Here is a 26,182-nt window from a genome sequence, read left to right as displayed (position 1 = left end):
TGATCTACGCCATTCTCTTCACTGACTTAAGAATTTACACTTGTAATAAAACAAGGCTGTGAAATTATCACTAATCGGAGCTTGAATTTCTACGGTCAACGAAAAACTGAAAACAAAATAAACTTAAAAGAAAAATAACTAACTTAAAAAACACACTAAAAGGAACAAAATAATAACTTTAGTAAAAACAATATTAACCAACTTCAAAACGCACTAAAAAACAGATTTAATAAAAACGCTAAAAAGCAGAAAATAATAGTAATAAAGCGTATAAAAGCACAAAACAATAAATTTACATTATCTATAAAAATTTGAAATTTAAGCCTGACTAATGTAAATTGAATTTGGATGGTAATTTTATGAAACATTAATTTGTTTGGTTATTTTCTGCTTTTAAGCATTTTATTATTATTATTATTATTATTATTATTATTATTATTATTATTATTATTATTATTATTATTATTATTATTATTATTATTATTATTATTATTTTCTACTTTACAACACTTTTACTGTTGTGTACATTTTAGCTCTTTTGTTGAAGCCGTTTCTTACAAGGTACTCGAGCCATAAGGCACTGTAACCAGTATAGGCACTTTTTAGTATTCCACAGTGGATGTTTGAAATAGAGTTTGGGTAATATAGAAATTTTCATAGTATCCAATACTGAAGGAGAATTAAGTTGACAATAAGCTGGCTACATTGTGACTGGAGCAGGAGCCAATATTGTGTTGTGTTGAGAGCGCCTGTGAGGTTCCTTTAATATTTAGTAAGTACATTTAAATCTATGAAGCTACTACCCTAGTACCAGAGAGAACTTGCAAACCGCTTCATGTAAGCTTGAATAGCAAGTGAGCCAAGTTTGCATCTAGCTTGATTGGAAAACGTGCAAGCATGCCGCAAAGTGGATTCCAGTAACGGAGTTACATTACAATTTGTGTTCCATTCAAACTTGGCGCAAGCGTTTTACAATAGCCACGTCAAGTCAATAGCCAATGAACGGCCAGTGATGCTAAATGGATCTGTAAAGAGTCTAAAGACTCCCTTGTAAGTCCAACAAAAGGCAGATTGTATGAAAGCATGCGTTTCAAATGGAAGCGTAGAAAGCCGAAAGCCAAGCACGCGCCAACTGATCGAAAGCTTTCTTGCTACTAGTGATTATAGAGATTTTACACAGCAAGGTAAATTAAATTGTATAAACGTCCATATAGATTAAAATAGGAATTCCACAATTCACGGGATTCTGTTAGGTGTTATTGTAGAAACCATTTTTTAAATTACGCAATAGGAATTAATATGGGAACCTGTCATAATAATAAGTAAATATAATAATCAGTCATAGGAACAAGGAAATGTAATTCTTTTATGAAAATCAATGTTTAGTTTTCACAATGTTAGTAACTAATTATACACATAATGTTATAATTCATAACATGCTTATAACACTGTTATTGTTCTTCTGAAACTGTTTGTTCACTTTAATGTGAGTGTTTCTCTTATTACAATAATTTTTGTAAATTGTGCCCATATTAGGTGAACATGTTCGTAATATGAGCTTTTTTTGCAATGGTATAGTTTGGAATTTGTCCTTCTCAAATGTTTCAATATTTATGATAATTAAATCGTTCATTAGATAGAGGAAAGTTCAAATAAAATTATAAGCTAATTTTGAGACTGACATCTGAATCCGTTTTCTCACACTAACCCAAACTGTTTTAAGGTACCCATATATGGTTCCAATACTTTATATAATTTTTGGAGTTATTATGTCTGTATCCAGGGTAATTACTGCCATCAGAACTCAAGCGTAAAATTATGTGCAACAAAGTCAAGCAAGTTAGCAGCTTCTTTCTTTCTCCTTTTGGTATACCGAAACTTCTTAATACGGGAGATGGCGAGTTGTAATAGCAGTAGATTGTAACATTGTTAATTTCTTCTAATATATTCTAAACATACCATTCCTACTACTACTACTACTACTACTACTACTACTACTACTACTACTACTACTACTACTACTACTACTACTACTAATAATAATAATAATAATAATAATAATAATAATAATAATAATAATAATAATCTGGAGACTACCGTAATTACCGTAATCGTATTATTTCACTCAGCAGGTAATTCAGTATAGCTAGATAGATATTAAATAGAAGAAAATTCAGAAAACGATGGGTTAAATCCCAAAAGTGATACACTAAACCCTAACAAGGACACAGATATTCCTATAAGTGTTATATCATTTGAACTTGATTTACCAACTGAGATGTTGCGAGACACGATTCGTGGAGGTATTCGTTGATGTGGAATATTAAGGAAACGTTCCTCCATCATATTTTGACCCACTGCGATAGCGAGCGATGGTTCAGTGCACGATAAAATTTTACTTTTCTTTTTCTCCTTTCTTCATTATTCGTTCGGAATTTTCAGTTAGAATATCAGTTATTTCTACTTTTGTTTCCATTGGTAACCACAGACGTAAATGTTGTAGTTGTTTTGGGCCCAAAAGTAGTGTTAACCTTTTAGAACCATACATTTATACATATTCGGTTCTTATGAGCCTGCCATAAGAATTAAATGTCTACCAGTCTTAATAAAATGCTTGGGAATATTAATATTATTATTATGTGCGGTCAGTTAGTTATTTTTAAATGTGCGTGTCAGGGTTACTGATTTGAAAGTTTAAATGATTATTGAATATATGTGTATTAAGATATAAATATGTGTGGAATATAAATATGATATTGAAATAAAATGTATAATGTAGAATTGAATAATTATATGTAAAGGGTCCTGGTCCCTACCCCAAACGGCTCTTGGTTGTTATAGTTCCCAGATATCCGATAAATGTAAAATGTTAATGTTAGTAGGTACCGCCGCATGTTATAGATATTCTCTTCAAACTTGGTAATATTATTAAGCAACATATGTAACGACTAACATCATTTGTAATACACTAACTGCGTGTAGCATGGGATTTAGGCAGGTCATCGTAACCCCATTGTATCCTTAAATTTACCTTCAAGCTAGTAAACTAAAATCCTTACGTAAACCTACTTAGATTCCATCCCTCCCATACGAATCCTCAAACTTGACCAGTGTTTCCACCTCAGTAGTTGTGTTCGCAATACAAACGAAAGTCTTTCTGAGCTCGGAAAATTTTCGTTCGTGTATATATATATATATATATATATATATATATATATATATATATATATAGTGCGAATCTAACCATAAATGTATATGCTTAGTAGTATAAGGTGATATTAACTGTGAGATCGTTAGTGAATAAGATAGTAAGCCAATTACAGAATAAGTAACCTTAGTCACCGTGATATCAGTGACAAGACTTTGATCTCTTAATCTCAGAAATGGGAGAAATGTACTCGTTAGATACTTCGACGAACAGAATATGTGTTAATGGCAATGAGTAAAAGTAATCTTATGTGTGTATAAGACGTTCGATAAAGTGAAATGCATGGACACCAGAAAGGGGTGCTTCGATAATAAGTATGATATTATAGCTCGTCTGAAAGTACGAGCGAGGATTCGTTTATTTACTTTCAAAAATGTTCATAAATGAGATAAGGACTCATTCCTAACCCTCATTTTAAGATTTTTTTCATTCATCATATTGTATGTTATACTTATTCACGGACGTATACCATATTTCCCAAGTTAAATAAAAATATTTTTTTCTTTTCTGTCGGTTAATATATATAAATATATGTGCTTATACTATTACATTGCTGTTATTTAATTTCATGTGTAGATTGATACATTTATACCTATACTTATCGTATGTTTATAAATTCTGTTTAATTTCTCAGTAGATGTAATAAATGTTCACCAAATTGTAGTTAAATAGTTTCTTTTAAACTATTTTCACCCATGTCGATATGTTGTCCTGTATGTATGTGCGTGTGAGAGAATGAATGATAAATTTAGTTTTAAGTGGTAGCATTTAATATTGATTTATTATGATAGTCTTCATAATAAGTGTGTAATGGCATGTTATATGGATTACTGTATGGCGGATGTCATGAAATATAACCAATTCTAAAGTAGTCTAAATCGGCTCTGGGAGAAAGCCAGAAATAACAGGATAAGCCTCAATAACGACGATCTTTCCAGAAATCTCAAAACTTCTATTTGCGAAGTATATATACACACATTACTTTAGATTTTTTTTTGGCTGGTTCAACTGTGTGTTGGATCTCCATTATAAAAATTCAAATACTGGATACAGGTTATTGAACATTTCTAAATAATAAACAAACGATTAAATTAAAACTTCTCGTCACCTGTGCTGGGTTAGAGCAACTCCCACTTGTGCAGTTGCCTGGATCCAGGTCGGGATAGTATGAGGGAACATGTGTCTTTCGGGATCACTTCAGAATTGATCCTCAAGTAATAACCTTCGAATATGAATCACCTTTTAAAAACTATTCAGGTTTCTTTACCATAATCCTATATTGTCCAGTAATCCTTTATCCCTAGTTACTTCTTCCTTTCTCCTTTTCTTCCTTCTCTTTCCCTGGTTTATCCTGCCTCCTTCTTTTCTTTCTCACTCTTTCTTTTCCTCTTTCTAATAAAACTGAAGAGGGGTCGTGAATGGGAGTTGTCGCTATAGACACAGTCATTAAATTATTTCGATGTTTCTCTTCGGAAGTCCGATATGAATTAGTTCATCCTAAAACACACATATGAAGTAAAACTCCCGAAACTCATCCAGTTATTTTTAATTTCATATTTAGCTAAATTATCAAAATACAAGATTTCAGTAGCAAAATATAGTCAGCAACAACTCTCTATCTTCCCAGTCACAATCCTCATGTTTTCGTTTCAAATTACTAATCCATTGAACGTTAATTTTGACTCTGTTTCTTATACTTATTCCGAGCTTAATCTGACCAAAAATCCCTACATATGTTCATAACAATGAGCCACTGTGTCCGAAATGAGTGAATTGTCACAAATCATTCCGCTAACAAGTTGCTCTTTTGATAATCGCGTAATACTTAACGTAATTATAAATATCTCAGTATGTTAAAAATGAAGAAAAAAGAATATTACCATTTCAACTCTGAGTGACCATTGGCAAATGGTTATTGGAAAATTGTTAAGGAAAACTATAAAAGAAAACAAAACATATATATATATATATATATATATATATATATATATATATATATATATATATATATATATATATAAAATTTCCTTTAAATATCATATTGTGGCGTTTGACTAATCAGAGATAAGGATTTGTTTACATTTTTCAGTTTTGGTCAATCACAAACAAGCATTTGTTTATATCTTCTAGATGTTTATCAAGTGTCCTAGTAACTGTTCTTTCACTTTTCTATGTAATTGATTATTATGTTTGCGTTTACATGTTCTTACGTGCTGTGCGGAAAGTTTGTACGTATGTAAGGTGAGTTAATAATGGTTTCATATTGTGAAAGAAGATTTTTAGTCTGCTTTAAGTATGCTAACAGCCTGGATCCTCTGAAAAAGTCATGTTACTTCCACCTAGAACAATTTTCTGACTAAATCAATATAATGAAACTATGTCTTCGTGTAGCAGTTGGTACTGTGTACCTATCCTCTAACTAAGCTCTCGAAAATATCCTCTGTCAGTTGCTGTGCTATACTGTCATTCACTACACCTTCCCCTTTCGCTGCCGCAGTGTTATGCCGGAGTACGAACTTGCACAGTAACAGTTCACGTGTCAGACGTTGTTAAGAACCTATCGCCACTGCCACTAAAAATCTGACTGTAGATGATAATCGAGTGTTGGTCTTCGTGTTACAAACTCCAATTACCACACTATCTCTTGGGCTAATTTGACCTTGTACAAGGCCCGTGATGGCCCACCGGGGAAACATCAGATTATAAATAAAATTACAAGATTTTATTATAATAAGTTCATATGGCGCCCTAGGGAAACCACACCAAAGATAAAGAGTTTTGTTTATTCTTCTGTATAGCACAGTTCTGTACAATAAATACAAGTGTACATGCAGTTACCGTTGGTAAAGAACTCGTGAATGGTACAGTACGCCCTACGCCTAGAGCGCCTTGCGATATCACAGAAATAAGTGGTTTTAGTTGTTCTTCTGTATATCAGTTCTGTATAGTAAATTCATATAGTGGCTGTTGATAAAGAACCTGTGAAGGATACAGTGCGCTCTTATAAAAGGCGGCCTTCGAAATATCGCATTATAAATATTTTTTTTTAATCTTTAAGCGCAATCGATATAGCACATTTAAACAAATCAAGTTTTTTAAAGCTCTTCATTTACAAATTTGATTATTCCTGTGTGTTATAGAGCAGGTTCAAATAATCAGTGCCTGTTGTATTTCTAAAATATAGCTATATTGATTTATTAATATATATTTAGTTTCATTTCGTTTGACAAAAAATTATTACAACAACTAAAAAGTGTTTCTCTATTAAAGACGTTTTCACAATTTAGCTATTTAAGTTACTAAACAAATTTGGTGGTTTTAATACATAAAATGGCGCCCGTATATATACAGGGTGTAAATTAATTAATATAACAAACGTCGGGAGGTGGTCCTGACACCGAGATAAAACGAAAAGTATATACCAACCTGAGTGTAAAATGCCTCCTTCCGGCACCTTTATCACCCGAAAATTTGTCGAGGAAATATATAAACAGCCATAACTCAAGAACAAAAAGTCGGATCGAAGTTGGGTAAAAAAGAATGCCTATTGTTTAAAGTCTTAGATTCTATTAGTGTACAATCGGATATTGTACAGTGGCGGCGAAAGGGTATCTCCCAAAGAAACTGGGGTATTCCTTGGAGTATTTAATTAAACGTTGAATACAAATCTTTTAACTTAGAAAACTTAGAATTCGAAAGAAAGAGAGAGAAACATACATGATTGATTTATTTTTGTCTCAGTACAGAATAAACCCTCGGAAGAAGAATTTAAATGAAAAGAAGCCTTTAACATATCACAGTTATATCTTCTAGGCTAATGGTGACCGGGTGATAGATGAATGGCTTCCTGTCCAATTTACGCGTGTGTGATAATGGAAGAAAAATAACTTTGATCCAGGTTAGGTTAAAAATACTTGTGCGTAAGACAGTCAGGCGGCATGTAAAGAAGCATAACATGTATTCAAAAATGCAAAGATCATATGTGATGAATGAGTGTATAAGAGATTCTCTACATGACACATGGATTTCGAAATATTACATAAATACATATTGAGCAAAAGTAAGCTGCACAAAAGGGTTTTTTCCTCGTAATATGTAATTCCGTGCAATATGATACTTCTATGCACAGAAGAAAAAAAAAAACTGGACGAAATACGAGATGTTGTACATGTTGCATAAGAATACAAAGAAATGTGCTGGGACACAATACTTGATTTATCCGTGAGGTGAATCTTCTTCCATGGATACTTTCAAGGAGCTTTTACCCTCCCGTGGAGTTGGCAAATCGCCCCTTACTTCTGAGTTACGAAAAATTATAAATACATTTCTGTTGTGAATATACCAAAATAGCGTCCTAGTGTAGCCCACTTACGTTTTGATTTTTACACTGCTGGAGAAATTTTCAGAAGAAAGCTCGTTGCAATTACGTCCAAAAAATGGGGAAAAATCTTTATACGACGGTCTAATGTACCTTGGAGCTGGATGAAATACTTACGTGAGGAAAGAGAATGTAGTACTTTTGGGTACACTTAGTAGCACGTACGTAGCTCATAGTACTTTCACTAAGGGCATGATGTTTTGGTCGCACACTACAAAACTACCGTCCCTTGTGTGCAAATTGCGAGTGACTCACAAAAGGCTGTCTTGCAGTTTTGTTGTGGAATGGCGTCAATTAGCGTGGCTGTGTTGTAGTAGGCATCTATGCAACTTGTGAATGATATAGGGTCTACATAGTCTGATGCTCTGGTGTTATGTGTGGAATTGCTGTATAATAGGGTAGGTAGTGTTGTGTTCAACGATAGAGTGTTGTGTCGAGATATTCACGGTCGTGTAAAAGTGTAGACGTTGGTGTCTAAGTAAAATTGATTGTGTTAATCTGTACGTGACTGCGCAATGGCACATTACCCTGTCCACGAGCTGGCAGATATGCACTTCATTTATGGAGAGGCAAGGGGAAATAGCCCAGAGGCGAGGCGTTTATATCGTGACCGTCGCCGCCCTCAAAGGAGAGTAACTTTCCCTGTTTTTTTTTTCCATGCCTCCATATTCAACTTTGAGCTCTTAAATTTCCCCTATGTGAAATCAGAGGAAATCGCACCGTATGGACAGTTAAATTTGAAGACAGCGTACTGGTAATAATCAAAGACCGTCCTGAAACAAACAGTAGCCATGTGTAGGTCTTAAAAATCCACATGCAGCTCTAATGAACAATCAGCAGCAGAAATTTAGTGTAAGCGTGCGGTGAGGTGTGGTGGATAATTTTGTTATAGGACCTTATTTATTAAATGCTCGCCTGTGTGCGAATACGAATCTTTTATTTTTAAGTAATGTTCTCCCAAAATCGTTAAAACATGTGCCCTTGAACATAAGACAGCAGATTTGATCCCAGCATGATAGTGCACGTGCACATTTTGCAGACCTACCTAAATGGAACATTCCCAGATCGTAGGACTGGAAGAGAAGAACTTGTGTTATGACCACCTCTTTCACCCTACCTCACGCCTCTTGATTTCTTTCTTTTTTAGGTGGTGGTGGTGGATTGAAACGCCTTTCGTATGCAACACCAGCCACGGCAGCCGATGAACTTATTGGTCGTGTTAATATAGCTGCGGCAGTCATCTCCGAAATTTCAGGTGTGTTTGACTGTACATGGGAAAATTTATTTCGCCGATGTCTTCTTTCCAACGCGGTCAACGGTCGACAATGTCAGACTGTGAACTGTTATTCTTCACAGCTGTCTCGTTTATACATATTGCATTTCACAAATAACTGTACAAGGTACCTCTAAGTATTTCACAGTTATCCTACTTTGTAAGAAACAGAATAAATCGATATTTCCTTGTATTATTTTGCAACACGCCCAACAGCTTGTGTTTCGTCTAGTTTAATCGCTTCTGTGCCCGGAATTATTATCTTCCACGGAATTACGTATTTCTAAGAGGAAATCTCTTAATGTAGCCTAGGTTCTCCCAAATTGTATTCACATAATTTGAGGAAATCACTGTTGTCATGAATAATCCCATGTACTCCCGTTCATTATACATGATCTTTGCCGCCTGACAGTCTTATGCACAGTTTTTATGATCTGGATCATATTTTTCCATTTTCGTACACTCTTAACTTGGACTGGAAGACGTTCATTTATCATCCGTTACCGTTACCCTACAGATATAACTGTGACACGTTAAAGACTTCTTTCCATTTAAATTCTTCTTCCGAGACTTTATTCTGTGCTGAAACAAAATAGTTCAGTCACACATGTGTCTCTCTATCTTTCGAACTATAAGTGTTCTAATATGAACGATGTACTTTTACCTTTCATTGTTGAAATCTCGAATTTGATTGTTGTTCATTTTTCTCATTGAACGCTTGATAATATACTCGAAGGAATACTTCAGTCTCTTTGGAAGTCACCTTTGAACCACCGCTGCACTACATCCGATTGTACACTAATGGAATCTACGACTAAAAATAATGGACATTCCTTTTTGTCCGATTTCGATCCGACATTTTGTTCTCGAGTACGTTTGTTCTTACATTTTTTCGAAAATTATCGCGTGGTCATAGCTCCGAGGCATTTTTCCACCAGTTTGGTCTTCACTTTTCGTTTTATCTCACGGACAGGAATCACTTCCCGATGTTTACTACATTAATTAAGTTACGCCACACACACACACACAATATATATATATATATATATATATATATATATATATATATATATATATATATAGTGGCGGATCCAATGGGGGCTATAGGGTCTATTGCCTTCCCTCCTTAATCCTCAGGTATACCCTGGATAAAATGGGCTTCAATCCCGTTTTACACTGGATAAAGCAGCAGATTATGGTTTAGCCTCTCCCCTGATCATATTCTGAATTCGCCACTGTATATATATATATATATATATATATATATATATATATATATACACACATTTGTATAGGAGCCCTTTTGGTAGACTCGTCCACCCCTCGGGCCCTGCCTTGTACTTACGGTCGTTCACGGCTTGTACTGCGTCTGCTGTTTGGTTTGGAAATATTGAAATACTATGCTTCTTCCTTGTAGTTCATAGTAGCTCCTGTTACTGACATCAGTGTATCACGATAGATCGAAATTGTGATGTGATTGTGGCAGTGTTAACAGACGAAAGCTAAGATGCTAAAACTAAATTATTTTTAAATATAAAGTTATTATGACGATTGCATAAGAATTATATGCACCACTTTTTGTATTTCCTGTCTGAATAATAAAACTTTCGATCCAAAGCGCGAGTCAGACTCAGGTTAGCTGTTTATTCCAAAACGCCAAAGCCCGAGTCCAACTCGTTATATATATATATATACTTAATATCTCCTAGGTAACTTATTATGAGTTCCGGTCGGTTGTCGGCCGGGTTAAACACTTACTGAGACTAAGTTGTTGAAGAAATACTATTAACCTGACATTCAGCGAAGAGTAAACGAACTTTTGCAGCTTTGTTGTGATTACCTTCCTTCGTTTGACTGCAAAACATATAACGATATTGTGTATTTCTTTTTATACATGTCTTTCATTCCCATCCGGGGATGGGCGGGCCGCAGACGGTAATGCCGTATCTATGGCCAGAGATATAGAACGATTATTGAGGATAAGAAAGGTAGAAAGTTGCAGGCTGTTATGAAATGATGTGAATTTGAAAGTGTCATCTAGATATAAGTTTAAGATGAAAGTCAGCGTAATCTTAAATATCATTTCTTGTTTTTACGGACAATATGTGCTATTGAAGTATGCACAAGCTAGTTAGAAGAAGAAGAAAATATGAAAAGAAGAAAAATTAATTATTTTCTAATATTATTATTGATATTTTGTTAACATGGTGATCTGACGATATGTGTTATTGGTTGTCATAGAAACGAGAAACATAATATGTAACAGAAGATCCATCTTGTAGAATCAACATATATGATATTTCAAAGGTGTGAATGTTTAATTCATTACGTATTATAATAAAAAGGAAATATCATGATGGCGCGTTCAAGTAAATTTTAGAAAAAGGTAGTAGACTAGATTATATTTGTTCGAACTGTGGGCTGAAGTGTAACCCTGAAAATACTAAATAAATATATTGGTTACAAACGCTCGATTAATGTATTGGAATATTTTGTCTAGAAAACTATTTAATTTTACAGAAGTTGTCTTTTTTGAAGCAAATAAAATGAATATAGAAGAAATATCAAATATTTTAGAAGAGTACAGTTTAGATCCCGTTCGGAAGGTCAAATTGACGATTCAGATTTAGATCCTAATTTCGAAATTTAAAAAGCAAGTGAGTACATGAGCAGTTCCGTGCTGTGGAAAAACAGCGCCCGGGGCGGGAGTATACAAAGGCACCCCTCTCCCCGTACATATGAGTGAAGTCGACAGACCAGCCGCAAAGCGCCACCATAGTTGACGGTAAGCGAGAAAATTTCCAAAAATAAAAAGTTTTTCCTTGATTTTGAGCACTTTTATTACTTTTTCCTTCCATGTTTTATATATATATATATATATATATATATATATATATATATATATATATATATATATATATACTTCCTTTTTCCTCTGAATCCTCACAATAACGGAACTCAGCGGTCAGTTCCCGCAGATTTCCCGCTCCTTATTACACACCATTGTCACTGTTCGCACTTCATACGCAGCGGAGTATAATTTTTCTGTTGTAAAAAATTTTTTTCGTTTCTTCAAAAAGTACATATTTCAAACAGCGCTCTAGCGAACTGCCTCTTCTTACGTCACCAAATTATACATTTATAATAAAATCTAAAGTCTAAAAACTTGTTTGCAATGTTTTAGTGCTCTATTATTATTTAGCAAAGTGCTAGATATATTTTTCTTAAAGGCCTAAAAAACCCCAGGATGCTGGAATAAGCAAGGTCAAATTAGAAGTCCGTTAACTTGGCTCCCCTTGACGCACTAACAATGAAATTAGTGTCAATCGTTAGTGCATCGTTAGTGCTTCTTAGTGCACCAACCGCTAACGTTAGTGCTTCATTAGTATAGGAGCTACAAGTAAAAAACCTTTGGGACCAAGTTCAAGCTGCCCCCACTTGAAGCACTAACGAAATAACTAGTGACATTCGTTAGTGCATCGTTAGTGCTTCCTAGTGCACCAACCCCTATCTTTAATGCTTCACTAGTGTAGGCTCTAAAACGAAAACAAGGGTACACTCTGGCAACCCCACTTCAATCAATAAGGAAAAATTTAGTGCCGTTCGTTAGTGCATCGTTAGTGCTTTCAGAAAATGGTAACAGCTTTGTTAGTGCTTCACTATTTGGGTAGATATAGCCAATTATAAGTCACGAAACTCCCATAAGAAATGCACAGGTAATTAATCATTACGTCAAATTACCGCCAAATTAAAAAGCACTAATGACCTCTTCTAGTGCATCATTAGTGCTCCTTAGTAGTAGAAAATGGATCGATCTGGAACAACCTAGGCCAACCTAGCTCATAATAGAACAACTCACAAGCCACTGAGAAATCGACCACCATGCACCGTGAGCCCACGGTCTTTTACGACCTCCATTTTAGGGGTGAATTTATTCCCTTTTATGACCACTTTTTAGGGGGTGTACTCGTTCTCTTTTACGACCTCCATTTTAAGGGGGTGAACTCGTTTCCTTTTATGAGCATATTTTCCACCCCTATTTCAACATAGCGCATCAGACAGAGACTACGAGCACCAGCCAACAGATAATACGTAAGACTCGTTCCCTTTTATGACCACTTTTTAGGGGGGTGAACTCGTTCCCTTTTATGAGCATATTTTCCACCCCTATTTCAACATAGCGCATCAGACAGAGACTACCAGAACATAAGACTACGTAACATAGCAAGGGTGAACTCGTTCCCTTGTCCAACCCCTATTTTAACATAGCAGATAGCACAGCTAATAAAAGAGCATGGCTTATTTTTCAACCCTTATTTTAACATAGCAGAAATTACACTGAGATTATGAACACAGAACAGAGCATAAGAGTACGTAACACACAAGGGTGTACTCGTTTTCCAACCCCTATTTGAACATAGCACATCAGACAGTGACTACGAAACATAGCAGGGGTGAACACACAGCAGATACATAAGACTTGTTCCACCCTTATTTAGAGTATGGTCTTTTATGACCTCCATTTTAGGGGGTGAACTTAGAAATTACATAAAAGTAAGACAATAATGAGGTTGTATTCGTTCCATGGAAGATTAAACATAGTCCAATTTAAAGGGTGATCTCGTTCTCCAACCCCTATTTTAACATAGCATAGAATACACTGAGACTATGAACACACAGCACAACAGATAATACATAGCACAGCTAATAAAAGAACATGGCTTATTTTTCAACCCCTATTTTAACATAGCAGAAATTACACTGAGATTATGAACACAGAACAGAGCATAAGAGTACGTAACACACAAGGATGTACTCGTTTTCCAACCCCTATTTGAACATAGCACATCAGACAGAGACTACGAAACATAGCAGGGGTGAACACACAGCAGATACATAAGACTTGTTCCACCCTTATTTAGAGTATGGTCTTTTACGACCTCCATTTTAGGGGGTGAACTTAGAAATTACATAAAAGTAAGACAATAATGAGGTTGTATTCGTTCCATGGAAGATTAAACATAGTCCATTTTAAAGGGTGATCTCGTTCTCCAACCCCTATTTTAACATAGCATAGAATACACTGAGACTATGAACACACAGCACAACAGATAATACATAGCACAGCTAATAAAAGAACATGGCTTATTTTCCAACAACACATAGCACACATAAGACTACGGGGGGGTGTACTCGTTCTCATTTTTCAACCCTTATTTGAACATAACAGATAATACATTCGAACCCTATAGCAAAGATTCTTTTAAGGAGTGAACTTGTTCTAACCTATATTTGAACATAGCAGAGATTATTTTAAGAATGCGAAACTTCCGTGTTTTGTTATCAGTTACATAATAACTTCCGCCATATGTGGATAATTCTCATTACGTCATTCATCCGGATTTTAAAAAACATTGAGCTAGTTTTCTCTTTAACAGACAATAACTTGTCATTCAACGATAGGAATCCCTGAACGTAATGTAATCAATTACAAAGGTATAAAAAAGAGGGGAATCCCCGAGCATGACTCATACCTATTGCGTAATATTGCGCAATGCAATCACACAGGTATAAAAGACTGACCGACATGTTTTTTTGTAATCACTTCCTGTTTGCCGTCTGAAGCGTAAAGTTCAGATATTTTTTGTGTGTGTGCGTTTATATTATTAGTGTGGTTTATTATTAGTGTGGTTTTGTTTTCTTTTGTAAGTAAGACATTTTATAATAATATTAATATTATATTATAAAAACTCAGTTCAGAATTATTATAGTAACTTTGAGGAGTTAGTTTAAAAAAAATGGCAACAAAAAAGGTTAAATCAAATACTATCAATTCTGATACTCTATTTAATAATAATTTTAAAAAATATTTTAAAATGTGATACTGATTTAAATGAGGATAGTGGATGTTTTTTAAAGAATAAAAGAAAAGACTGTTTAGATATATTAAAACAGTAACAAGATAATTCAGCATTTAAAGTAAATTTTTCTTTGGCTACAACTTTTGTAAAACCAGTAGATTTAGAAACATGTAGATTCTTTGTACATAGTGGTAACGAAATTATTTTGCCGAGTACAGATGTGAATTCTATAATAGAACAACTATTTAATAAAATTTTAGTTGAACAAGAACATAGAGCAATTAAGAAATCAGGGTGGTCTTTATGTTCTGAACCAAACCATCACTTAGAAATTAAAATCAGTAAATATGATCCTCTTTCAGCTTCTTCTTTTATAAAATTGCCTCAATGGATTTTATCCACAAAATGTGTTTTAAATATTCAAAATAATGATAATAGATGTTTTATGTATAGTATTCTACCTGCGTTGCATCCCACAAAAGAACATCCACATCGTGTGAATAATTACATACAATATATTAATACTTTATTACCATTATTTGAAAAATTTCCAGTTGAAATAGAACACATAAGCAAATTTGAACATATGTATAATTCTGTATTTCCTAAGGAACAAATTTCCGTTAATATATATGGCATTGATTATGATCATGAAACTATTTTCCCGTTACGTATAAGCGAAAACACATCTGTATATAAACATATAGATTTACTGTATTGTGAAGAAAAATTCAATAGTCATTATTGTCTTATAAAAAATCTCAATGCGTTATTAAAAAGTCATAAAGAGAAAACTTATGTAAAATTGCCTCAATGGATTTTATCCACAAAATGTGTTTTAAATATTCAAAATAACGATAATAGAAGTTTTATGTATAGTATTCTAGCTGCGTTGCATCCCACAAAAGAACATCCACATCGTGTGAATAATTACATACAATATATTAATACTTTATTACCATTATTTGAAAAATTTCCAGTTGAAATAGAACACATAAGCAAATTTGAACATATGTATAATTCTGTATTTCCTAAGGAACAAATTTTCGTTAATATATATGGCATTGATTATGATCATGAAACTATTTTTCCGTTACGTATAAGCGAAAACACATGTGTAGATAAACGTATAGATTTACTGTATTGTGAAGAAAATTGCAACACTCATTATTGTTTAATAAAAAATTTCAATGCGTTATTAAAAGTCATAAAGAGAAAACTTATGTAAAATTGCCTCAATGGATTTTATCCACAAAATGTGTTTTAAATATTCAAAATAACGATAATAGAAGTTTTATGTATAGTATTCTAGCTGCGTTGCATCCCACAAAAGAACATCCACATCGTGTGAATAATTACATACAATATATTAATACTTTATTACCATTATTTGAAAAATTTCCAGTTGAAATAGAACACATAAGCAAATTTGAACATATGTATAATTCTGTATTTCCTAAGGAACAAATTTCCGTTAATATATATGGCATTGATTATGATCATGAAACTATTTTTTCGTTACGTATAAGCGAAAACACATGTGTAGATAAACGTATAGATTTACTGTATTGTGAAGAAAATTGCAACACTCATTATTGTTTAATAAAAAATATCAATGCGTTATTGAAGAGTCATAAAGAGAAAACTTATGTAAAATTGCCTCAATGGATTTTATCCACAAAATGTGTTTTAAATATTGAAAATAACGATAATAGATGTTTTATGTATAGTATTCTACCTGCGTTGCATCCCGCAAAAGATAATCCACATCGTGTAAATAATTACATACAATATATTAATACTTTATTACCATTATTTGAAAAAAACAATATAAAATTTCCCGTCGAAATAGAACACATAAGCAAATTTGAACATATGTATAATTCTGTATTTCCTAAGGAACAAATTTCCGTTAATATATATGGCATTAATTATGATCATGAAACTATTTTCCCGTTACGTATAAGCGAAAACACAGCTGTAGGTAAACATATTGATTTATTATATTTAAACTCTCATTATTGTTTAATTACAAATTTAAATGGTTTAGTTAGACATCAGTTAGGTAGTCATCAAACATTTATTTGTAGACGATGTTTAATATCTTTTTATAACAAATCAAAATTAGATGAACATGACAAATTATGTAAAGAACACACTCCAACCAAAATTAACATGCCGAAACAAGGAGAAGTTTTAAAATTTCGAAATTTGAAATTGTTATTACAGAATGATGTGATAATAATTGCAGATATGGAAAGTTTATTAAAACTTATAAATAAACAAAGTGGATCTTATACAATACAAATTCACCAACATATACCATGCAGTTTTGGTTATATTGTATGTTGGAGTAACAACTATATGAAATCAGATTTAGTTATTTATCGGGGAGAAAATGTATCGATGAAGTTTATGTCTGCTATGGAGAATGAATTAAGAAAAATCATAAACATATTAGATCAACAAAAACCATTAATACCATTAAATAGTTCTCAGTTACAGGAGTTTAACCTATCCACTGAATGCTCGGTTTGCGATAGTAAATATACGAGTAACAATAGAAAAGTTAAACATCATAACCATTTAACTGGTCAATTTATTGCCACGGTGTGCAACAATTGCAATTTACAAATTAAACGTCAAAGTAATTTTATCCCTATCTTCTTCCATAATTTGTCTGGGTATGATGCACATTTATTTGTGAAAGAATTAGGTTGCACCCCTGGAAATATTTCTGTAATTGCTGAAAGCACTGAGAAATACATAACATTCTCTAAACACTTTAATTTTAATGGTAGACCTATCGAGTTACGTTTTGTAGACCTATTTAAATTCCTGCCGTACAGTCTCGAAAATTTGGTGTCAAAATTAAAACCTGAGCAATTTGTCTATACAAAGCAATATTTTTCCGATGAAAAGTTTCCTTTAATTCTTCGTAAGGGAATTTATTTTTATGAATACATAACAAATTTCGATACATTTAAAGAAACTGAATTTCCTGGAAGAGAGGCGTTTAGTAGCAAATTGAATGGAACACAAATTTCCGAGACTGATTATCACTATGCAAAACTGATTTGGCGTGTGTTTAAATGTGAAAATTTAGGGGACTACCACGATCTATATTTAAAATGTGATGTACTTCTCACAGCAGATGTGTTGGAGAATTTTAGAAAGACATGTTTAAATGCTTTTTGTATTGATCCGATTAATTGTTTTACTGCACCTGGGTTGGCATGGCAAGCCATGTTATATAGAACAAAAATTGAACTTGAACTTTTATCAGATATCAATATGTATATGTTTGTAGAAAAATCGATTCGCGGAGGTATTACTCAAGCTGTGTTAAGGTATGCCAAAGCTAATAATCCTTACGTACATGATTTTGATGCGGAAAAAGAAAAATCTTATTTACTCTATATTGACATGAACAATCTGTACGGACTATCAATGATTGACTATTTACCATATGGTGGTTTTCGGTGGGAGGATAAAATTGACAATTGGCAAGACAAACATAAAATTATCAATTGGCCCACGGATAGTGAATGGGTTTTTTTTCTAGAAGTGGACTTAGAGTATCCAAATTATTTACACGAATACCATTCTGATTTTCCGTGTGCTCCCACTAATGAAGTTCCACCGAATGGTAAATACTCAAAATTACTATTGACACTTAAATCGAAATCGAATTATATCTTGCATTATAGAGTATTACAATTTTATCTAAAACAAGGTTTAATATTGGTAAAAGTACATAAAATATTATGGTTTCGTCAATCGAAATGGCTTGCATCTTATATTCAAGAAAATACTCAACGCCGTGCAAATGCTACAATTGAATTTGAAAAAGATTTCTATAAGTTATTAAATAATTCTCTATACGGAAAGACAATGGAGAATGTACGAAAACGAATTGATATAAAATTAATTAACAATGAAAAAAAGTGTAAAAAATTAGTAGCGCAAAATCAGTTTCAAAATTGGGTAAAATTGGCTGATAATTTAGCTTCTCAAGTGCTACTAACAGTGTGTACTTTGCTTCGTTTAGTGCTTCGTTATTGCGCGTTAGTGTACTAAACACTAACGTTAGTACTATCATACTTTAGAAGTTATTAATGAATAACTCGGGTGGGATTAATTTTAGATTTTTAACTTTTACACAATTTATTGCAATTGTGCCTCAAAGTGAGACTAACACCAGTGGTTAGTGCATTAACAGAGATCTATAAAACACTGAGCCCTAAGGTTAGTGCTGTCATAGTTTAGTAGTTATACATGAATAAGACACTCGGGGCTAAATTCAAATTTATCGAAGTTTACAATAATTGTCTTACAAAGGTGGAATAAAGGTCAAAGTTTAGTACAGCGTTAATTCTCCAAAAAGCACTAACGTTAGTTCTATCTTAGCTCTAACGTTAGTGAAATCGTAGTTTAGGAATTATTGATGAATAACTCGGACGATACTGAATTTAAAATTATCGAATTTACACTAATTTACTCACAAAGGTAGGACAAACGCTAAAGGTTAGTGCATCCTTAACGCTCCAAAAATAATAAGTACTAACGTTAGTGCTACCATATTTTAAGAGTTATTACTGAATAACTCAACCCGGTGTAACTTTAGATTTTTCAACTTAAACAATTTTACACTAATTCTTTCACAAAAATGGGAAAAACACAAGCCCTTACTGCATTGATAGAGCTCTATAAAACACTAAGCATTGTCGTTAGTGCTTTCATGAATAATCCGGATAGGATTGAATTTCAATTTATCGAATTTTGCACTAATTGTCCCACAAAGGTAAGATAACCACCAAAGATTAGTGCACAGTTAGTGCTTACAACGACTCACCAAAGGTAATCGTTAACCCTGGTTCGGCTAATAATATAAGTAAATTTTTAGTGGTAGTAATTATTCACACCTTAAAATATCTTCCGTGATTACATTTACTAGTATTCTCACCTTTTATACTGAAATTACAAAACGATGATACGTATTAAACAATTTTATTCGTTGATTCTCTTTGAACGAATATGCACATAGACTGTCTTGCAATCGTACATGTTTGTTAGGTATCTATAAACAACTACATAGCAACTAATTATACAATAATGTATATATCTTATATATTTTGAAAACATTCTTCTTTTGTTATTTTTAAATTAACATTATATCTGGTATAGTGCTTATGTAGAAGCACTTTCTGCCCAAAAATACAAGTAATTATCAATTTATACAAAGTATCTCGTTGTATAAAATGTCGCCCGACGATGGGACTGAATATAAAAGTTACAAGGGAGCTTGACTTTTATATTTAAGAACCACTGGTCCGTTTATAAGAACAATATTCCATTAATTATGTCCTATACATTTTGATCGACCCTCGCATATATATAACATTATTTATTTTCATTCATATAAATACATTTATAATAAATCTTTCATTTCATTATCATTTATCCTTTATTACATTAATATATATATTTTATTATTATTAAAATGTCGTCGCTTATTTATATAATTAACGAAGGGTACGAATTCAAAATAGTAAGAAGCAATTACATTTTAAAACATGAGTCACCATGATCAAGGGCGCATTATATAGTAATTACTTTAAATGATATTTTACAGTATGCATTGTATCAATTAGGCGTCAGAATATAGAAGAATCTTATTCAAGTAACATATAAGATGGCGCATGAAGACAGTCGTCGGATAATTAGCTTAATATAATGAACCTTATACTTAACATAATCTTTGACAATTAAGTTTCAACACAAATCAAATATACTATAAATAACCTTTGCTTTTAATGAATCGAAATATAATTCTTCATATTAACAAGAAAGAATTAAAATCGTTTGAAAATTATCATTTGTTGAAACAAATGTGATAAAATATTTATGAGTCCATTAACTAATCCTATCAAGTATAGTGCTTGTATATCAAAGTCATAAGAATTGTTTTCATTATTGATATTAACATATAAACTTAAAAATAAATGTTCATAAGAATCTATAGCTGGTATGGGTTTAACCCTTACTTCATTAACTAGAGTCAGTTTAAATTTGTACTTGCATATGATTCTAATAAAGTACATTGTACTGCACAATCATGATTAGGTTCCGTACTATTTTGTACATGTATTGCGTCGTGATTCTGATTTTGATACGAAGTGCCATCTCTTGAACAACGATTATGTCTATACATAGGATTTGTAGCATTTCTAGAATTTCGCCATGTATTTCGATTGTTTTTGTGTCTACTTCGGTTGAGTGATCTGACATAATTATTGTCACGATTGGTTAGGTTAGGTTGATTCCCTACACGGCTTTGCCTATTTTGCTCGTTCTGATTGCTTGAATTTACTCGATTTAGGTTGTGTTCCGTATCATTCACATTACGGATATTTAGATTTCGAACAGGTACAAAATAATCTGAATTGTTTTTAATTTTATCTACTCCCGCTTGATGATTCGGTGGGAGTAATAAATGAGGGATTAGTTTCATATATTGCGATCTATCTATACACATTATATTGCACTCGTCCTGAAATTTTTCTAGGAAAGAAGTGGCATTTTCGTTACATTTACCAATGCATTTACTCATAACACGTATTTCACTCATATTTACGCTTAACTTTACCTTCCTTTTATCATTTCGTGTTCTTGTTGAGTGACCATTCCTATCTACGGCGTTATGTGTAGATCCACCGTCTCTTTTCCGCTCAATTGTATTCTTCGGATGGATTTCTTCCAAAATAATGTCCTCATTCTTCGGATGGATTTCTTCCAAAATAATGTCCTCATCAGATACGGGTGAAGGCGAGGTCATCTCTTGTGAACAAGGAACTTCCATACAATCATTAACCATGTTGTTATGACATGCATAATCTTTAATCAGCAACGTCTTAATTTCTTCATATTGTCTGCTGGATTCCTCGTATTTCTGCTGTATCATCTGCTTTAATTCCTGCCTCATGGCTTCCATATCGTCTTTTAGGCTTTGTTCATGCCGCTGTAAAGCTAGTATGATTCTGTCTTCTAATGTCATTTCTGGCGCTGGATTTTTTTCACCGCTACCACTGTCACTGATTTCTTTCTCCATTGCCTCACCGTTCATTTTTCTTATGATTATTCTACCACTTTTAAGTCTTGTCAAGTTCGTAGTCATTAACCTTATTACAGAAGTAAATTCACCCTTACTTTACTTCGGGATATGAATTTACAAGAATCCCGGGTGAGGTAAACCAAAATTTTTACAACGACTCACCAAAGGTAATCGTTAACCCTGGTTCGGCTAATAATATAAGTAAATTTTTAGTGGTAGTAATTATTCACACCTTAAAATATCTTCCGTGATTACATTTACTAGTATTCTCACCTTTTATACTGAAATTACAAAACGATGATACGTATTAAACAATTTTATTCGTTGATTCTCTTTGAACGAATATGCACATAGACTGTCTTGCAATCGTACATGTTTGTTAGGTATCTATAAACAACTACATAGCAACTAATTATACAATAATGTATATATCTTATATATTTTGAAAACATTCTTCTTTTGTTATTTTTAAATTAACATTATATCTGGTATAGTGCTTATGTAGAAGCACTTTCTGCCCAAAAATACAAGTAATTATCAATTTATACAAAGTATCTCGTTGTATGCTCCATGAAACACTAATCACTTAACGTCAGTGCCATCACAGTTTAGGAGATTTAATAAATAACTCGAGAGGGGCTAACTTCAGGTTTTTCAAGTTTTACACAATTAGTGTAAAATTCGATAAATTTTATTTGAGTTCCGTCCGAGTTATTCACTAATAATTTCTAAACTATGATAGCACTATCGTCAGTACTTAGTATTTTTGGAGCACTAAAAAGCACGAACCTTTAGCGATTATCCTACCTTTTGATGGACAATTATTGTAAAATTCGATAAATTTAAATTTAGCCTCGTGCGTGTTATTCATAATAACACTTAAATTATGATAGGCTTAACGTTAGTGCTTAGTCAGCGGAGCACTAACCGCTGGTTTTGTCTAACTTCTGTCAATCAGCGTAAAAGTGTATTAAAATTTAAAGATCCAAAGTTGCCCTCGCCCGAGTTATTAATTTTTAACTCCTAAATTACGATAGCAGTCACGTTAATGCTTAGTGCCTTTCGATGCACTAATCTTTGATGTTTATTCCGCCTTTGTGGGACAATAATTGTAGAATTGGGAAAATTTCAATTTAGACTCGCAAATGAAATTCACTAATTCCTAAACTATAATACCACTAACATTAGAGTTTAGTGTACTAATGCGCACTAACGAAGCATTAACCATTTGAAACTATTTTTAGTATTTGAGATGCGTGCGGGCTTAAATTTAGACATGTATCATTTTCCATTTTGTAAAATTTTTCCGCCAAATTTAAAAGCACTAATAACTATATATTGGTGTAATGGTTACTATTACGTTAGTGGATCTTATTGCCGAACTCTCAACATTATGCTTCAATTGTATAGACGCTAGAAGATGAAACATAGGGGAAGTTACTTACACGCTAACCTCTTTCCATAAAAGCGTTCACAAAAAAAAAAAAAAAAAAAAAAAAGTGAAGTGGACATACCCCTGGTGTTTACTGACGGTTTTAGGTTTTATCCACATTTGTTTGGTAACATTTCTTGGCATTGTCTGGCAACGTTGCTTGGCATTGTCTGGCAACATTGCTATCCATGTTCACTTGTTTTCTACTGTTTTCTGCTTGGTAGAATTACCTCAATCAGACGTTTCCTGGCCGCTGGATTGGAAGAGGTTGTGCATCTTCACCACCTCCCTTTGCCTGGCCTCCAAGAAGTCCCGATCTGACAACACCAGACAATGCTCTCTGGGGTTTCATGAAGCAACAAGTAACAAACACTCGATATCACACAACGCAAGAATTACGAACAGCGCAGGAGTTACGCCTTCACCCTCGTGACTCCGGAGTATCTCCGCTAAACATCTTCGAGAACTTGGCGCAGAATTCAGCTGTGTTACGACATGGATGGTGATCATATAGATGTTTATGACTCTTAATACTCTTAAGACTTCAACTCAACTGTGTAAAGACATTCTACCGTAACTAAGACTATACTGTTGAAACTAAAGTGTTGATACGCCCACTTTCGGACCACCCTGTACGGAAAAGTAACGTTTAAATTAATCTCTCGGAAATAATCCACGTAACATGTACAGGAAACTGGTTACATTTTAATGTTTTTTCCTGAAAATGAAACATCAGCAGTTCCGGGAATTGGGATATTCAAATATCGTTGATACACGAAAAGCTGTTGAGGTGAGAATTTGCTTTAGCTTCTATTAGGTATGATGTGTGTGTGTGTGTGTGTGTGTGTGTGATACGAGTTTATTTCTGTGAACTTACTCATTAATTTTTAAAACCCTGTTTTTAATTATCTCTAATGTGGTTATCATCTCCTCTAATTGATAGTAACATTTAGATAATGCTTTTCCTCGTCCAGTACATTCACAAATCTACCATACTGATGTATTTACATTGAATAGTGAAAGGTGTTAACATAATTGGTAATAAAAATAACTAACATAGTAAACCAAGCAAGGTTATGGGTAGTGGTTAACTTTATTTTATCGCAATCAGGAAGTTCTTGGTTCTAATCTCTTAGCCAGCCATTCTGACTAAGGACTTTTTTATTTTTTCTTAATCACACCAGGCGAATTCCGGAATGGTTCCTCTGAATATAGGCTATATCTTCATTTATCCATTTCTTTTCCATTGTTTTTTTTGTTAATTATTGTCGACTAACTAAAATGCCAGTTCCTCGCACGAAAATATCTGATGTGCACGAAGTATTGATAAACTTGAAGGAACGCACAAAGGGGTGAGTCCCGCGGGTCCGGATCCCTCCGAAACCTAGATTTTTTTGGTAAATTTAGTCCGATTTTTAGGGGTAATTTTATAAATGTTAATTTATCCCCATATTGAATTTGGATGCCCCGAAAAGCTTTGGTATCCCCTGGATACATGGAAAAATTTGAATTCATTATTACCCCTTTGGAAAGGATAACTGGGAGATTTGACACACATTTTGGGAAATCTGTATTTACTTTAAAGTTCGAATCTGCCTTAGAATGATACACAGACATGCTAAAAACATATTATGTCAATATTTAATTCCATGTATGATTTACGTTTGAAACTCAGAGGGTAGTATGCCAGAGTATAATAACGTAAAGTTTACGACTGTGACACCTCTTCGGGAGAGATGACTCAGATTAAGAGTAAGATGCCACAATATAGATGTACAGAGTAGATGCCACTCATTAAAAGATTTTTTTAAAATCTTTTTTTATTTCAATTTCATTATGACGTCTATGAGAATATGGTTTTGTATGTAACAGAACGCTTTTTAAATAGCCTGCTGCAGCAACAAAAGAGAAATAAAATTAAATAAAAATAAAATACAATAAAGTGATAAATATTGACATGAGACATACTGTAAGATTCAGGCATCTTTGACAATCAGATGAAAGCAATACGTATTATTTTGCATGATCACCTGAATGTTCTTAAACTTTGAAGCCATTGGCCACAAAACTTGAGCGAAGCTCATCAACAGGATTGAGTCAAATGGTGTAAAGAAATGCTGAAAAAAGTTAGTGGAGGCCAGTCAAATTTGGTGAACGATATCGTTAGAAGGTACGAAACTTGGATCTAATGGGGGATCTAGCCAAGGGCCGGAGGTGCCTAGCCCTCCATTTTTTGGGGAATCAAAAATAATTTAAGATATTATTTACATATTTTTGAAAGTTTATAGTAAACTCATGATATACCTATCATAGTCTGGGTTCTGGTTGGCCACCCAAATTTTAACCTTCTAGATCCACCACTGCTTTGATCTATTCATACGATACAAACGACGATCCACTGTTTGCGTGTTTCAAAGTAAGCTGAAATCAACAGAAGATTTTCGTTCGAGGAATGCTGCCAAGTAAATAATTGCTTGTTTCTTCGCTTATACCGAATATGTATTAACCATAGTTTTAGAAGGTTGAAGGACTATGAATGCTGAGCGATACACAGCAGTTTGTTTGCCATAGGTCATCAATAAATTGAATAAAATAAACCCAAATCCTCACATCATTCTTCACAGCCATAACACTAGTTCCCTTTCAGCACACCAAACTGATGTTTAGTTCCAGCAAAAAATATCGAAGTAATAATTCATTGTCCGTTTCCGCCTGACAACACCTAATGAATACGTTTTGTCTTCTCCACACATGGAAAATAAGACGCACGGTGAGCACTTTGTGACGCCTGAAGCAGCTGTTAACGCATTTCGCATAACGGTTTCTGAGATATTTCATTAACATGTGAAAAATAAATTAATAGATTTTAACAAACATTCAAAGATAATTTAAACACAGGGAGGTTTATTCTTCCGA

The sequence above is a fragment of the Thermobia domestica genome, chromosome 12 (assembly GCF_964235325.1).
Source record: "Thermobia domestica chromosome 12, izTheDome1.hap1.1, whole genome shotgun sequence".
Taxonomy (NCBI): domain Eukaryota; kingdom Metazoa; phylum Arthropoda; class Insecta; order Zygentoma; family Lepismatidae; genus Thermobia; species Thermobia domestica.
Note: the sequence above shows the minus strand (reverse complement) of the source record.